Below are 18,747 nucleotides of genomic sequence, written 5' to 3'. Positions count from 1 at the left end.
TCAAGCTAAGGAAAAAAGCCAAACTAATTGTGTTGAGAAATGGGAGGTAAGAAAGTAAAAACATCTAGTGTAGACTACTTCTTCAAGACGCTTACATGAAGAGAAAGAAATAGGGAATAAAAAAGTCATAAGGCCAAGGGAGAGTATTTTATTTTCTTTTTTAAATGGGAGGCTAGAGTATGTTTATATGGTGGTGCAGAAAGCATAGCTGAGAAGAAAACGTTGAAGAAAAATTAAAAGGTGGGGAGGAGACTACCTAGATCAGGGAAATAAAGGGCACCAATACAGAAATAATTTCTTATGTACAATAAATTATACAGAAAAATACAACATATATTTATGTACATTTTAAAATTGCATTGAAGTTACTTAAGCTATTTAAATAAACAGGTTATTATACTATTAAGTATGTAAGTTATAATTTATAACCTTAAATTAACAAATGATGTCTTATCATTACTTGTACCTGATATGGTTCAATCATCTTTTTATCAGGTTTCCCATAGTACCACAGTTTTAATTTATGTATGATCCTCACAAGCAATGCAGGAAAATTTCTTCTGTTAGCCCAGGTCATTTCAAGGTGAGAAAGGGAAATTATTTTGGTATCTAGAATGTAAAAAAATAGAAAAGAAATCCTGTTTAACTTGTAATGGTAACTTCAAAGATCTATTTTAATGGTTAAAAATAGTAGCCCAATCATAACTAAAATGACTCCTTACCAGCTAAACCCTGCCAGCTAAGTCTATATACATCTCTCATGTAAACTACATTTGATCCCTAATATTAACAGCTGAAATATATATATAAGGCTTACTATGTGCCTGGAACATAGGTAAACCTATATTAACTAACACATTGTTCCACCTAGAATGCCTTCCATCTTACTAAATCATTTAATAACTTCCTGGAAAACCTGGATCTAAACTCACCTCCCACAAGATATTTTGTGAAAAAAAAAAGACCTCAATGTCATGGAATGTTTTTCCCATTACTAAGCACGTACATATAATTAAATATAAATATAATTCTATAAATTAATATAGAATTAAGCCAAGCACAATGGATAATGCCTATAATTTCAGCACTTTAGGAGGCCAAGACCAGTGCCTCGCTTGAGCTCAGAAGTTCGAGACCAGGCTGGGAAACATGATGAAACCTCCTGTTTCTCCAAAAAGACAAAAGTAGCTGTGAATGGTGGCATGTGCCTATAGCTTCAGCTACTCTATAGGCTGAAGTGGGGTGATCACCTGAGTCCAAGCAGCTGAGCCCACTGCAGCAAGGCTGAAGTGAACTGTGCTCATACCACTTCAACCAGGCTTCAATGAGCCATGATCACACCACTGCATTTCAACCTGAGTGATTGAGAGCCTGTCTCAAAAATCTATATCTGTATATATTTGTTTTATTACACTTTTTGTATTGCCTTCACCTCAGTTTCATATATATAAACTTCATCTCCCTAAAATATACCAGACATGAGCCTGTATCAGGACCTTTACACTTGTTGTTTTCCCTTTGATATGCAAGTGACTTTCTCCTCTCCAAGTATTGCTCAAAGGTCACCTTCTCAGTGATAGTATCCCTAACTATCCTATTAAAAACTGACCCCTTTACTTATCCTCCATTCCACTTTATTTTTTTACACAGCACTTACTATCTTCTCATATGCCATATGATTTACTTAGAAACATTTTAATCTGTAAGCTTGCTGGAAAGTTAAAAAACTGCTTATAAGCTATTCATCAACTTAAAGAATTAATTTGTAATCCCAATGTAGTCTTCCTTGAATTAAGAGAGATTCCATCTGCAACTGTCTCCACCTTTTTCTTTCTCACAGCCCACAGTCTCAACTATTAAGACTTGAATTTGCATTATTACCAATATTTATTTTGCTAAGCCTCCCTTCATTTCTATCTTTTTTAACATAATGTTTTACCTAGTCAACACTTTTGACATGAATATCACACTTGTAATTTCTTTTTAATAAGGATTTAAGTGGTATTATATAATTATGCCTATACCACAAAAAACACACACAATTATTTTCTGTAACTTTCCTTCCAGATTCTCCCAATAAATTACTAACCCAGAATCACAGGTCCTAACATTTGATCTGATATAATTAAGTGATTTTATTTTAATGTCAGATAAAGCTCATCTCAGATGAGCTTTGAATTGTCTTGATCAATGGAATACTCTTGATCAATGAAGGCACGTACAGCTCCTTTATTGTCTGAAATAAATTCAAGAGCTACATAGTTTGTAAAACTAGAGTTCTAAGAGTCTCTGTTTCTGTTAAAATAAGGTGTAGAGAGTGAGGTGTAATCAGATGTCTTTCTGGTTAGCATTTTTCCCAGTTTGGGTTTTTAACTCACAAACTTCATAGAATACACATTTTATCTCTCAAATACAAAAAAGAATTAGAGGCTGTCTCTAGACAAGGAAGAATTTGTGTAAATTCATAGAAATAAACATGTTCATTATCAAAAAAGAAATAATGAAAATAAATAAACTGGATATTCAATATGCAATAGATCAGTGATTCTCAAAACGTTTTGGTCTCAGGATCCCTATACATTCTTTTTTTTTATTTTTTATTTTATTTTTTATTGGATTATAGGTTTTGGGGTACATGAGCAGAGCATGCAAGACAGTTGCGTAGGTACACACATGGCAGTGTGCTTTCTTTTCTTCTCCCCTTCACCCACATTTGGCTTTTCTCCCCAGGCTATCCCTCCCCACCTCCCCCTCCCACTGGCCCTCCCCTTTTCCCCCCAATAGACCCCAGTGTTTAGTACTCCCCTTTCTGTGTCCATGTGTTCTCATTTTTCATCACCCACCTATGAGTGAGAATATGCGGTGTTTCATTTTCTGTTCTTGTGTCAGTTTGCTGAGGATGATGTTCTCCAGATTCATCCACGTCCCTACAAACGACACGAACTCATCATTTCTGATTGCTGCATAATATTCCATGGTGTATATGTGCCACATTTTTCCAATCCAGTCTATTATCAATGGGCATTTGGGTTGATTCCAGGTCTTTGCTATTGTAAACAGTGCTGCAATGAACATTCGTGTACATGTGTCCTTATAGTAGAACGATTTATAGTCTTTTGGATATATACCCAGTAATGGGATTGCTGGGTCAAATGGAATTTCTATTTCTAAGGCCTTGAGGAATCGCCACACTGTCTTCCACAATGGTTGAACTAATTTACACTCCCACCAACAGTGTAAAAGTGTTCCTTTTTCTCCACATCCTCTCCAGCATCTGTTGTCTCCAGATTTTTTAATGATCGCCATTCTAACTGGCGTGAGATGGTATCGCAATGTGGTTTTGATTTGCATCTCTCTGATGACCAGTGACGATGAGCATTTTTTCATATGATTGTTGGCCTCATATATGTCTTCTTTCGTAAAGTATCTGTTCATATCCTTTGCCCACTTTTGAATGGGCTTGTTTGTTTTTTTCCTGTAAATCCGTTTGAGTTCTTTGTAAATTCTGGATATCAGCCCTTTGTCAGATGGGTAAACTGAAAAAATTTTTTCCCATTCTGTTGGTTGCGGATCCACTCTAGTGACTGTTTCTTTTGCCATGCAGAAGCTGTGGAGTTTCATTAGGTCCCATTTGTCTATTTTGGCTTTTGTTGCCAATGCTTTTGGTGTTTTAAACATGGAATCCTTTCCCCATTGCTTGTTTTCCCTATACATTCTTAAAAATTTTTGAAGATCTTGAATAGCTTTTTTTTTCTTTTGTTGAGATAAAGTCTCAATCTGTTGCTCAGGCAGGAGTGCAGGTGTTGTGATCTTGACTCACTGCAACCTCCACCTCCTGGGTTCAAGCAACTCAGTCTTCCAAGTAACTGAGACTACAGGCATGCACCTCTATGCCTGGCTAACTTTTGTAATTTTTAGTAGAGATGGGGTTTCACCATGTTGCCCCGGTTGGTCTCCAACTCATGTCCTCAAGCAATTGCCTGACTCAGCCTCCCACAGTGTTGAGATTACAGCTGTGAGCCACTGCTCCCAAACTGAAGAGCTTTTTACTGCACTATGAAGCAGACTAAGAATTTTTTTAAATTATCAGTTCATTAAAAATAATAATAAACTAATATGTATAATTACAAATGACATATTTTTTCATAAAAATGACTGTATTTTCCAAAACCAAAAAATAATGTAGTGAGAGGCATGTTATTGTTTTACAATTCTGCAAACCTTGTTAGTATCTAGATTAATAAATGGCTGGTGGATACTCATATCTTCTTTGATATTCAGTTGGCTTCAGTGTCACACGTCATTTAGCCTCTGGAAAATTACACAGTACGCTTGTGAGAGAATAAGAGTGAAAAAAAGGTGAGTAAAGCCTTAGTATTGTGAAAATAGCATTGGCCTCATGAATCCCTTGAAAATGTCTTGGGGCACCAGTAGAGGTCCCTGGACCATACTGTAAAAATCATAGCAGAGGAATAAATTTAAGGAATAAAGAAGGAATGAATATTAAAGCTAAAAATAATGAATCAGAAAACACACCATCACAATTTAAAAAATCCAACAGCATTGATAAATTCAATTCTCTGGAAAAATTAATGAAAAGGTAAATCTTTCACAAGTCTAATCATGAAAAAGAAAACAAAAATGTAATACTAAGAATGTAAACAACTATACACACAAAGAAAAACTATTAAAAGATTATTATATATGATTTTATATCAGTAAATTTTAAATATCAGTGACACACAATCTCTTAGAAAAGTATGAATTACCAGTATTGCCATAAGAAGCAAAAGAAAACTAAACTATGTCTTTACCCATGGAAGAAAATGAAAAAGTTCACTAATGACAGCTTCCAAAACTGGGAGTAGGTTCACGTGGTTTTACAAGAAAATTCTAACAAATGTCAAAGAATAGCTCTTTCCCTGAGCTATAAATTGTCCCAGAGCCCAATAAAGTGTAGAAATTGTACCATTTAACTATATAAACTTAGAATAATCCTGAAAAATTTCAACAGAAATAGTACAAGAAAGAAAACTATAAACTAAAATCAGTTATGATGGCAAAAATCCTAAATACAATACTTTAATTTTAATATAGCAGCAAGCTCAAAGACAACTGTGTCATGATCAAATAGAGTCCTAAATGTCTTCTCTTGTTCATTCAGAGTATATTATGTATTTAGAATAATTCTGGAGACTGAAACAAACATGTAAGCTTAAATAATTTTGTTAAAATATTAATACATGGGGGGACGACTCAAGATGGCACTGTGAGAACAACCCAGGATTGAGGCTCTTGCTGGATGCGTGGAGAAGGTGAGTCAGGGACGCATTTCCAGGTGGACCTTTGTTGCCCACAGAACGGGGAAATTCCCAGATATAAAACAAACGTGGGACGCCAGCCAGAGATCTTGACTGGTGTAGCCAGCAGCCGGTGGGGCTGCGGCCTGCGCTGGAGCGCAAAGGCGCTCCACAGAGGTCCGCACAAAAGCACACTGTTCCGGGTGCCCTGTTGAACTGGCAACCTGGGGCCTGAGAGGGCTGAACTTGAGACTGAAGGGGACTTGAACAGTGAGCCAGCCCAGGACAAAGCATTAGAGGTAGCGCAGTGCGACAAACAAAATGGGATTCCAAACGCTCACTGCTAGGAGGTTACCTTAAGGTGCAGCTCCGTGTGTGAGGGGCGTCCGTCATTACCGAGGCAATCATCCCCTACTGAGGTACACGCCCATTGCTGACGCAGCCTGCCGTTGCCAAGGCAACCCGGTACAACAGAGAGACCCACCGCAGGGTGGAGCCCATGGCTGCAGGGCGGAGACTGCAGCAGAAGGGCAGAGCATGCAGAAACAGGGCGAACCTCACACCAGCAGGGCGGAGCCTTGGCAGGACAAGACTGCCTCCTAGCTGGGCAGGACAACATGGCAGACACTCAAAAATAAAGCCCCAACCCCTTCAGAAAGAGCAGCTGAGAAAAAAAGGGCTTTTTCTGAGTTCTGTTGCAGCAGAATTAAACATAGCAGCCTAACAGCCCTGAATGAACATCAGAGCTCACAGCTCAGCACTTGAGCTCCTACAAAGTACAGACTGTCTCCTCAAGCAGCTCCCTGACCCCTCTATATCCAAAAGACTGACATTTGGCAGGCATCATTCTGGGGCAAAGATAGCAGAAAAAGAAACTGGTAGCATCCCTACAGTTCCGCAGCTGCTATAGGTGTACCCCAGACAAGCAGGGCCTGGAGTGGACCTCAGCAGTCATACAGCGAAGGGGCTAGACTGGTAGAAGGAAAACCAAGTAACAGAAATACTTCATCATCAACAATCTGGGTGTCCATCCAGAGACCCAATCGAAAAGTCAGCAACTACACAGACGACAGGTGGATAAATCCAAAAAGATGGGAAGAAACCAGCGCGAAAAGGAGGAAAACACCTGAAACCAGAACACCTTGCCTCCTAGAAAGGACCAAAACTCCTCACAAGCAAGGGATCAAAGCTGGACGGAGAATGACTGTGACGAAATGATGGAATTAGACTTCAGAAGGTGGATAATGAGAAACTTTTGTGAGATAAAAGAACGTTCCAAATCAATGCAAAGAAACTAAGAACCTTGGAAAAAAGATTCGAGGAAATGATAACAAGAATGGATAACTTAGAGAGGAATATGAATGAATTAAATAAGCTGAAAAACACAATACGAGAACTTCGCGAAGCATGCACAAGTTTCAATAGCCGAATTGACCAAGCAGAAGAAAACATTTCAGAAGTTGAAGATCAAGTCAATGAAATAAAATAAGAAACCAACATCAGAGAAAAAAGCGCAAATAGGAATGAACAAAGTCTCCAAGAAATGTGGGACTATGTGAAGAGACCTAACCTACGTTTGATAGGTGTACCAGAATGTGACGAAGAGAATGAATCCAAGTTCGAAAATATTCTTCAGGACACTATTCAGGAAAATTTCCCCTACCTAGCAAGACAGGCCAACACTCAATTGCAGGAAATACAGAGAACACCACAATGATATTCTGCAAGAAGAGCAACCCCAAGGCACATAATGGTCAGATTCAACAAGGTTGAAATAAAGGAGAAAATACTAAGGGCAGCCAGAGAGAAAGGTCGGGTCACCCACAAAGGGAAGCCCATCAGACTCACAGCAGACCTCTCGGCAGAAACTCTGCAAGCCAGAAGAGAGTGGGGGCCAATATTCAACATCCTTAAAGAAAAGAACTTTCAACCCAGAATTTCATATCCAGCCAAACTGAGCTTCAGAAGTGAAGGAAACATAAAATCCTTTGTGAACAAGCAAGTACTCAGAGATTTTGTCACCACCAGGCCTGCTTTATAAGAGCTCCTGAAAGAGGCACTACACATAGAAAGGAACAACCAGTACCAGCCATTCCAAAATCACACTAATTGCTAAAGAGCATCAACATAATGAAGAAGCTACAACAACTAACGGGCAAAACAGCCAGCTAGCATCAAAATGGCAGTATCAAACTCACACATAACAATACTAACCCCAAATGTAAATGGACTAAATGCACCAATCAAAAGACACAGACTGGTAAATTGGATAAAAATCCAAAACCCATCAGTGTGCTGTATCCAGGAAACCCATCTCACATGCAAGGATACACAAAGGCTCAAAATAAAGGGATGGAGGAAGATTTACCAAGCAAATGGAGAGCAAAAAGAAGCAGAAGTTGCAATTCTCATCTCTGATAAAATAGACTTTCAAGCAACAAAGATCAAAAGAGACAAAGAAGGCCATTACATAATGGTAAAAGGATCGATACAACAAGAGCTAACGATTCTAAACATACATGGACCCAACACAGGAGCACCCAGATACATAAGGCAAGTTCTTAACGACTTAGAAAGAGACTTTGACTCCCACACAATTATAGTGGGAGACTTCAACACGCCACTGTCAATATTAGACAGATCAACCAGACAGAAAGTCAACAAAGATATCAAGGGCTTGAACTCAGACCTGGAGCAAGCAAACCTGATAGACATCTACAGAACTCTCCACCCCAAATCCACAGAATATACATTCTTCTCAGCACCACATCACACCTACTCTAAAATTGACCACATAATTGGAAGTAAAGCACTGCTCGGCAAATGCAAAACAACTGAAATCATAACAAACAGCCTCTCAGACCATAGTGCAAATAAGTTAGAACTCAGAATTCAGAAACCAACCCAGAACTGCACAGCTTCATGGAAACTGAACAACTGGCTCTTGAAGGTAGACTGGATAAACAACAAAATGAAGGCAGAAATAATGAAGTTCTTCAAAACCAATGAGAATGAAGACATAACATGCCAGAATCTCTGGGACACATTTAAAGCAGTCTCTATAGGAAAGTATATAGCAATAAGTGCCCATATGAGAAGAATGGAGAGATCCAAAATCGACACCCTATCGTCAAAATTGAAAGAGCTAGAGGAGCAAGATCAAAAAAACTCAAAACCCAGCAGAAGACAAGAAATAACTAAGATCAGAGCTGAACTGAAGGAGATTGAGACACGAAAAACCCTCCAAAAAATCAATAAATCCAAGAGCTGGTTTTTTAAAAAGATCAACAAAATAGACAGACCACTAGCCAGATTGATTAAAAATAAAAGAGAGAACAACCAAATAGATGCTATAAAAAATGATAAAGGGGAGAGAATAATCCAAGATGGCTGATCGCTAACATCCCGGGATTGCAGCTCTCAGGGAAGGCGTGGAGAAGTAGAGGACGCCACACTTTCAGACAAAGTCTGGTCGCTCACGGAGCAGAAGATCCCCCAGTGGTGGAAACACACGAGTCCCCAGCGCGACTCTCGTGGTCGGTGCAGCGGTTCCACTGGCACCTCGACGCGGCAGCGCTCGGCGCAGAGTAAACGGGACCGGTTCCCCTTCTGACCGAGGTTTGGAGCCCCGGGAAGGCAGAGTCGCCTACTACCGACACACGAAGGAAGCCCGACAGGAGAATCCTGGGCAGAAAAGCACCATCAGTTTTAAAGCCGCTGCTCTGGCCCTGGGAACTAACAACCTGGACGTCCACTCAAGAGACCTAATCTGAAAGTTGGTAATTTCAAAGACGACAGGAGGATAAATTTACAATGACGGGAAGAAACCAGCGTAAAAAAGCTGAGAATACTCAAAGTCAGAATGCCTCTTCCTCTAAAGATGATCACAGTTCCACATCAACAATGGAACAAGGCTTGATGGAGAACGAGCACCTCCTGATGACAGAATCACTCTTCAAGGAATGGATAATAACAAACTTCAGTGAGTTAAAAGAACATGTTGTAGCCCAACGTAAAGAAACTAGGAACTTTGAAAAAAGGTTTGATGAAATCCTATTGAGAATAGACAACTTAGAGCGGAGTATGAGTGAATTAATGGAACTGAAGAATACAATACAGGAACTCCGAGAAGTATGCACAGGTTTAAACACTCGAATTGTTCAAGCAGAAGAAGGGATATCAGAGGTCAAAGTCCAACTTAATGAAATAAAACGTGAAGAAAAGATTAGAGAAAAAAGGATAAAAAGGAATGAGCAAAGTCTCCAAGAAATGTGGGACTATGTGAAAAGACCAAATTTACGTTTGATAGGTGTACCTGAATGCGACGGAGAGAATGAATCCAAGCTGGAAAATACCTTTCAGGATATTATTCAGGAAAATTTTCCTAAACTAGCAAAGCAGGTCAGCATTCAACCCCAGGTAATACAGAGAACACCACAAAGATATTCCTCAAGAAGAGCAACCCCAAGGCACATAATCGTTAGATTCACCAGGGTTGAAACGAAGGAGAGGATACTAAGGGCAGCCAGAGAGAAAGGTCAGATAACCCACAAAGGCAAGCCTATCAGACTTACAGCAGATCTCTCGGCAGAAACTCTATAGGCCAGAAGAGAGTGGGGGCCAATATTCAACATCCTCAAAGAACAGAACCTTCAGCCCAGAATTTCATATCCAGCCAAACTAAGCTTCACAACTGAAGGAAAAATAAAATCTTTTATGAACAAGCAAGAACTCAGAGATTTTATTACCACCAGGCCTGCTTTACAAGAGCTTCTGAAAGAAGCATTACACACAGAAAGAAACAACCAGTATTAGCCTTTCTAAAAATACACCAAAAAGTAAAGAGCACCAACATAAAGAAGAATTTACACCAACGAATGGATAAAACAGCCAGTCAACATCAAATGGCAGTAACCTTAAATTTAAATTGACTGAATTCCCAATCAAAAGACACAACCAAAACCCAACGGCATGTTACATCCCGACCTGTTTCACATGCAAGGATACACAAAGACTCAAAACAAAGAGATGGAGAAAGATTTACCAACCAAATGGAGAGCAAAAATAAATAATAAATAAATAAAAAGCAGGAGTTGCAATTCTTGTATCGGATAAAATAGATTTTAAAGCAACAAAGATATAGTGGTAAAAGGATCAATGCAACAACAAGAGCTAACGATCCTAACACCCAGATAGGAGACTTAGATTCAATGGGACAGAAAATTAATAAGGATATCAAGGACTCGAACTCAGATCCAGAACAAGTAAACTTAATAAATATTTATAGAGCTCTCCACTTCAAATACACAAAATATACATTCTTGTCAATACCACATCACACCCACCCATTAGTTTAAATGAAACATTGATTGGCCATTATTAATACCCAATATTTTTCAAAATAAAGCAATATTTCCATTTACTCTCCATCCTTCTCTTCCTCTTTCTTCCTCTCCTTTACTTATTTTTTTTAATTTTTTTTTCTTTTCTTCTCTCAAAAAAAAAAAAGAAATCAACTTGTAAACCTCTAGATCCAGGTTGGCAATGTCTCTTTCATTGCTTGATTTCCTTTCTTCCCTTCCCTCCCTCCCGCCCTCCTTCCCTCCCCGCTTCCTCCCTTCCTTCCTTCCTTCATCCCTACCATCCTTATTCCCTTCCTTCCTGCCTTCCGCCCCCCCCAAAAAAACAAAAGAAAACAAAAAAAATTATAAAGGGGAAATCACCACAGATTCCACAGAAATTCAAACCATCATCAGAGAATATTACAAACAACTCTAAGCACATAAGCTAGCAAACCTGGAAGAAATGGATAAATTCCTGGACTCCTGTGTCCTCCCAAGCCTAAACCAGGAGGAAGCTGAAACTATGAATAGACCAATAACAAGGGCAGAAGTCGAGGCAGCAATTAAGAGCCTACCACTCAAAAAAGTCCAGGTCCAGACGGGTTCACAGCCGAATTCTACCAGACACACAAAGAGGAGCTGGTACCATTCCTTCTGAAACTATTCCAAATAATCCAAAAAGAAGGAATCCTTCCCAAATCATTCTATGAGACCAATATCATCCTGATACCAAAACCTGGCAGAGACCCAACAAGAAAAGAAAACTTCAGGCCAATATCCGTGATGAACATAGATGCAAAAATCTTCAATAAAATATTGACAAGCCGATTGCAACAGCAAATCAAAAAACTTATTCATCATGATCAAGTAGGATTCATCCCGGGGATGCAAGGCTGGTTCAACATAAGCAAGTCTATCAACGTAATTCACCACATAAACAGAACCAAAAACAAAAACCACATGATTATCTCAATTGACGCAGAGAAGGCATTTGACAAAATTCAACAGGCCTTTATGCTAAAAACCCTCAATAAACTCGGTAACGATGGAACGTATCTCAAAGTAATAAAAGCTATTTATGACAAACCAACAGCCAGTATCATACTGAATGGGCAAAACCTGGAAGCATTCCCTTTGAAATCCGGCACTAGACAAGGATGCCCTCTTTCACCACTCCTATTCAATATAGTACTGGAAGTTCTAGCCATAGCAATCAGGGAAGTAAAAGAAATAAAGCGTATTCAAATAGGAAAGGTGGAAGCCAAATATTCTCTATTTGCAGACGACATGATAGTATACCTAGAAGACCCCATCACCTCAGCCCAAAAACTCCTGAAACTGATAAGCAACTTCAGCAAAGTCTCAGGATATAAAATCAATGTGCAAAAATCACAAGCCTTCCTCTACACCAATAACAGACTTAAAGAAAGCCAAATCAAGAACGAACTGCCATTCACAATTGCTACAAAAAGAATAAAATACCTTGGAATACAACTCACAAGGAATGAAAGGGACCTCTTCAAGGAAAACTACAAACCACTGCTCAATGAAGTCAGAGAGGACACAAACAGATGGAGAAACATTCCATGTTCATGGTTAGGAAGAATTAATATCGTGAAAATGGCTATACTGCCCAAAGTAATTTACAGAATCAATGCTATCCCCATCAAGCTACCATTGACTTTCTTCACAGAACTGGAGAAAACCACCACGAACTTCATATGGAACCAAAAGAGAGCCCGCATAGCCAAGTCAATTCTAAGCAAAAAGAACAGAGTGGGGGGCATCACACTACCGGATTTCAAACTATACTACAAGGCTACAGTAATCAAAACAGCATGGTACTGGTACCAAAACAGAGATATAGACCAATGGAACAGAACAGAGGCAACAGACGCAACACAACATATCTATGACCACACAATCTTTGATAAACCTGTCAAAAACAAGCAATGGGGAAAGGATTCCCTGTTCAACAAATGGTGTTGGGAAAACTGGCTAGCCATGTGCAGAAAGCAGAAACTGGACCCCTTCCTGACACCTTACACTAAAATTAACTCCAGATGGATTAAAGACTTAAACATAAGACCTGGCACCATAAAAACCCTAGAAGGAAATCTAGACAAAACTATCCGGGACATAGGAGTAGGCAAGGACTTCATGACCAAAACACCAAAAGCATTGGCAACAAAAGCCAAAATAGACAAATGGGACCTAATCAAGCTCCACAGCTTCTGCACGGCAAAAGAAACAGTCAATAGAGTGAATCGGCAACCAACAGAATGGGAAAAATTTTTGCAGTTTACCCATCTGAAAAGGGCTGATATCCAGAATTTACAAAGAAATCAAACAGATTTACAGGAAAAAAACAAACAAGCCCATTCAAAAGTGGGCAAAGGATATGAACAGACACTTTCCAGAAGAAGACATACATGAGGCCAACAATCATATGAAAAAATGCTCATCGTCACTAGTCATCAGAGAGATGCAAATCAAAACCACATTGAGATACCATCTCACACCAGTTAGAATGGCGATCATTAAAAAATCTGGAGACAACAGATGCTGGAGAGGATGTGGAGAAAAAGGAACACTTTTACACTGTTGGTGGGAGTGTAAATTAGTTCAACCATTGTGGAAGACAGTGTGGCGATTCCTCAAGGCCTTAGAAATAGAAATTCCATTTGACCCAGCAATCCCATTACTGGGTATATATCCAAAAGACTATAAATCGTTCTACTATAACGACACATGTACACGAATGTTCATTGCAGCACTGTTTACAATAGCAAAGACTTGGAATCAACCCAAATGCCCATTGATAATAGACTGGATTGGAAAAATGTGGCACATATACACCATGGAATATTATGGAGCAATCAGAAATGATGAGTTTGTGTCATTTGTAGGGACACGGATGAATCTGGAGAACATCATCGCAAACTGACACAAGAACAGAAAACGAAACACCGCATATTCTCACTCATAGGTGGGTGATGAAAAATGAGAACGCATGGACACAGAGAGAAGAGTACTAAACACTGGGGTCTTTGGGGGGAAACGGGGAAAGCTAGTGGGAGGGGGAGGTGGGGAGGGATAGCCTGGGGAGAAATGCCAAATGTGGGTGAAGGGGAGAAAGGAAGCAAAACACACTGCCATGTGTGTACTTATGCAACTGTCTTGCATGTTCTGCACATGTACCCCCAATCCTAAAATGCAATAACAAATTTAAAAAAATATATTAATACATGTACTCCATAATATATACACCTACTATATACCCATAATTTTTTTTCAAAAACATTAAGTAACCAGTAGGAGTCTAGGAGAATACAAATATAATGTATAACTTCCAAACTATTAGAAGATAAAGAATGTTTTAATTCTGCAAAAGTAAAAAATACCCACATATTTTATACGTAAAGAAGAATTTCAAGAACAGGTACAAACATCATTATTCACATTAAATATAGATAAATTAAATTGATATTTTAGAAGAAAAATAATTGGTTTGTTAAAAGGCAGAGTCTTAGCTATATACTTTTCAAAAGCAACAATCCTAAAACAAAATGGAAATAAAGGGATGGACAAGCATGCACTAAAGTCAGTGGTTCTCTCTCTTTTTTTAATTTTTTGAGACAGGGTCTCACTCTGTTGGCCCAGGCTGGAGTGCAGTGAAATGATCAAGGCTCACTGCAGCCTCAACCTCCAGGACTCAGGCTTCCCCCTTCACCACCCTCCCACCAAGTAGCTGGGATTACAGGCACAAATCACCATGCCTGGACTATGGTATTTTTATTAAAGACAGAGTTTTGTCATGTTGCCTTGGCTCATCCTGGCTTGTCTGGACCTAGGCTGGTCTCAACATGGACTCTGTACTCAAGCAATCTGTCTGCTTGGGTCTCCCAAATGCTAGGATTACAGGCGTAAGCCACTGCATCTGGCTTGCCAGTGGTTTTCTAAGTGTGGTCTCTGTACCAGCAGCATCATTAACACCAGTGAACGTTAGAAATGTAAATTCTAGGGCTCTACCCCAGATGTAATAAATCATACACTAGAAATGGTGCTGAGCAATCTGTATTTTATCTTGTTTTATTTTTGTATGTTTGCATTATTGAATTATAGGAGTCATTTTTTGAAATAATTACACTCCAGCCTAATGGCCTTTTGTTAATATTTTCCATCTTTCAAATCCATTTTTTTAAAAAAACGGCAAAACTGATTTAAACAATCATGTTGAAAACTGACGTTGTGAAATTTTATTGTGCATCAATTCATTTTGATTATATACTTTCATAACCTTCATGTGTTCAGTTTAGCTTTTTCAGTCTTCTCTGTCATTTCAAGTGAGAATTTTACTGATACAGTAATATCTTTAAATCTCTTCTTTTATTTTCTTGAATTTTTTATTTTTGGCTTCAACATTTCAAACATACTGCCTTAATAATTACTTAAGTTTTGGTGTATTCTTTATATTTGCAACCTTTTCCAAATCTTTTTTTTCTGCTTAATTTTTTTCTCTCATTTTGTAAGTGTAATTTGAACCTGTCAGTACCTGAATGCTTATTTGTCTCCAATTCCAATTGCTCATTTTTGCCTCATTCATTCTTTGCAGTGTTTCTTGATGTTACTTGTGAATTCTTAGAGTTAGGAAACATTAAGTTATTTTTCTGACTGGCATTCTTGAGGTGATATGCGTGCCTACCCACGTTTGAGAACCATTGTCCTAAAATGCTACCAAAAAGACTGTGGAAGTGGCAAACGTCACTATCAGGAAAAATAAAATTCAAGGCAAAAGGGACAAAGAAGCAAATTTCATAAGTGTAAAACTCACCAGTAATATATTAATTAATCAGTTATGAAACTGTGCATGTTATAGTAACATCTAAAGCAAAACCTTTTAGAAATATAAGGAGAAATAAAACTATCTTCATAGACAGAAGTCAATATTCCTCTCAGGTAAATGAGCAAATAAAATAAATTAAAAACAAGACTCTGAAATATGTGAATTACATTTTTAAAAACCTGGTATAATAATAAACTTTAAGCCTAATAAGCTTTTTCTAAATGTTCAGAGATTAAAGAAGCAAAAAGGAGTCAGGCACGATAGCTCACACCTATAATCCCAGCACTTTGGGAGGCTAAGGTGGGTGAATCACCTGAGGTCAGAAGTTCGAGGCCAGCCTGGCCAATGTGGCAAAACCCCATCTTTACTAAAATACAAAATTAGCTGGTGTGGTGGTGTATGCCTGTAATCCCAGCTACTCAGGTGGCTGAAGCAAGAGAATCATTGCTGGAGAACCAGGGGGGTGAAGGCTGCTGAGAGCCAAGATCTGCGCCAGCGATCCACCCTGGAGACAAAGGAGACTCTGTCAGGAGGAAAGAAAGAAGGAAAGAGGAAAAGAGAGAGGGGGGGAAGAATGAAAGGAAGGAAGGGAGAAAATAAAAAAAGAAATGCCAATTGCATGTCAAGAAAATAAAAGAGAGGGGTATAAAGATATTATCATCTCAGTAAAATTCTCACTTGAAATGGCATCAAAGACCCCCAGTATTTGAAAATATCAGTGAAATTTAGACCCCAATAAGCTAAACAGAATACAGGAAGGTAATGAAAGTATATAATCAAAATGAATTAAGTTATCACATTAAGTTATCACAACAACTAGTTTCCAACATAGTTGTTTAAATCACTTCTGTCATTTTTTTTTAATGGATTTGAAAGATGGAAAACACTAAAGAAAACAATTGGGCTGAAGTGTAATTATTTCAAAAATGACTACAATAATTCAAGAATGCAAAAATACAAGAATAGAATAAGATAAAATAAGAATATATGAATAATGAGTAACAATAAATCTCTGTACTTCCAAAACTGGGGGATGCAACCTAAGCAATACACATGGGAAATTTCAGAATTTTAAATGTTTTTGGAGGAAACAAACAAGGAAATATATGCACTAAGCATTCAACTCAAGAATGTAGGGGAGGAATCAAGATGGCGCTGTGAGAACAACCCAGGATTGAAGCTCTCACTGGACGCACGGAGAGGGTGAGTCGGGGAAGCATTTCCAGACGGATCTTAGTTGCCCACAGAACGGGCAATTTCCCAGGTATAAAAGAGACGCGGGACTCCAGGCAGAGGTCTCCGCTGGCGTAGCCGGCAGCCGGTGTGGCTCCGGACCGCGCCGGAGCGCAGAAGCGCTCCACAGCGCTCCATACAAAAGCACACTGTTACGGGTGCCCTGTTGAACCGGCAAACTAAGACCCGAGAGGGCTGAACTTGAGACTGAACGGGTCTTGAACTGTGACCCAGCCCAGGAAATCCCAGGGACTCAGCGTTTGGGGGAGCGCAGTGCGACAAACAAAACGGCAATTCCAAACGATCCCGGTGAATAGGTTTTTTTTTTAAAGTGCAGCTCTGCGGGGGAGGGGTGTCAGCCATTACTGAGGCAATCAGCCCCTACTGAGGTACACGCCCATTGCTGACTCAGCCTGCCACTGCCGAGGCAATCCGCTAAAACAGAGAGACTCCGCCTCAGGGCATAGCCCGAGGCAACAGGGCGGAGACCACAGCAGAAGGGCGGAGCCTGCAGGGAAAGGGCGAACCTCACACAAGCAGGGCGGAGCCTCGGCAGGCAAAAAGTAACTAGACTGCCTCCTAGCTGGGCAGGACAGTGAGGCGGACACTCACAAGGAAAGCCCCAACCCCCCCCCAGACAGAGCATCTGAGGAACAAAAAGGGGTTCTCTTACGAGTTAGGTTGCAGCAGAACTAAACATAGCAGCCTAGCAGCCCTGAATGAACAACAGAGCTCACAGCTCAGCACTTGAGCTCCTACAGACTGTCTCCTCAAGCAATTCCCTGACCCCTCTATATCCATAAAACTGACAATCGGCAGACATCATCCTGCGACAAAGATAGCAGAAAAAGAAACTGGTAGCATCCCTCGCTGTTCCGCAGCCACTACAGGTGCACCCCAGACAAGCAGGGCCTGGAGTGGACCTCAGCAGTCGTACAGTAAAGGGGCTAGACTGGTAGAAGGAAAACCAAGTAACAGAAATACTCCAACATCAACAATCTGGGTGTCCACTCAGAGATCCAATCAAAAAGTCAGTAACTACACAGACGACAGGTGGATAAATCCACAAAGATAGGAAGAAACCAGCGCAAAAAGGAGAAAAACACCCAAACCCAGAACACCTTGCCACCTAGAAAGGACCAAAACTCCTCACCAGCAAGGGAACTAAGCTGGACGGAGAATGACTGTGACGAAATGACAGAATTAGACTTCAGAAGGTGGATAATGAGAAACTTTTGTGAGCTAAAAGAACATGTTTTAAATCAATGTAAAGAAACTAAGAACCTTGAAAAAAGATTTGAGGAAATGATAACAAGAATAGATACCTTAGAGAGGAATATGAATGAATTAAAGGAGCCGAAAAACACAATACGAGAACTTCGCGAAACATGCACAAGTTTCAACAGCCGAATTGACCAAGCAGAAGAAAGAATATCAGAAGTCGAGGATCAACTCAATGAAATAAAACGAGAAACCAAGATCAGAGGAAAAAGCGCAAAAAGGAATGAACAAACTCTCCAAGAAATGTGGGACTATGTGAAGAGACCTAACCTACGTTTGATAGGCGTACAAGAATGTGATGAAGAGAATGAATCCAAGCTGGAAAATACTCTGCAGGACATTATCCAGGAAAATTTCCCCCACCTAGCAAGACAGGCCAACACTCAAATGCAGGAAATACAGTGAACACCACAGAGATATTCCGCAAGAAGAGCAACCCCATGGCACATAATCGTCAGATTCAACAAGGTTGAAATAAAGGAGAAAATACTAAGGGCAGCCAGAGAGAAAGGTCGGGTCACCCACAAAGGGAAGCCCATCAGACTCACAGCAGATCTCTCAGCAGAAACTCTACAAGCCAGAAGAGAGTGGGGGCCAATATTCAACATCCTTAGAGAAAAGAACTTTCAACCCAGAATTTCATATCCAGCCAAACTCAGCTTCAGAAGTGAAGGAAAAATAAAATCCTTTGTGAATAGCAAGCACTCAGAGATTTTGTCACCACCAGCCCTGCTTTACAAGAGCT

The 18,747-nt window shown here is 39.6% G+C and overlaps 1 pseudogene; it reads right to left on the bottom strand.

Annotated features, from left to right (window-relative positions):
- LOC100403330 (RPA-related protein RADX-like) overlaps positions 1 to 601 on the bottom strand; it is a 31,802-nt pseudogene extending 31,201 nt beyond the window's left edge.
- Between the last annotated feature and the right edge of the window lie 18,146 nt (positions 602 to 18,747).

This window comes from Callithrix jacchus, chromosome 20 (assembly GCF_049354715.1).
Source record: "Callithrix jacchus isolate 240 chromosome 20, calJac240_pri, whole genome shotgun sequence".
Classification (NCBI taxonomy): domain Eukaryota; kingdom Metazoa; phylum Chordata; class Mammalia; order Primates; family Cebidae; genus Callithrix; species Callithrix jacchus.
Note: the sequence above shows the minus strand (reverse complement) of the source record. Positions and strands in the feature narration are given on the sequence as shown.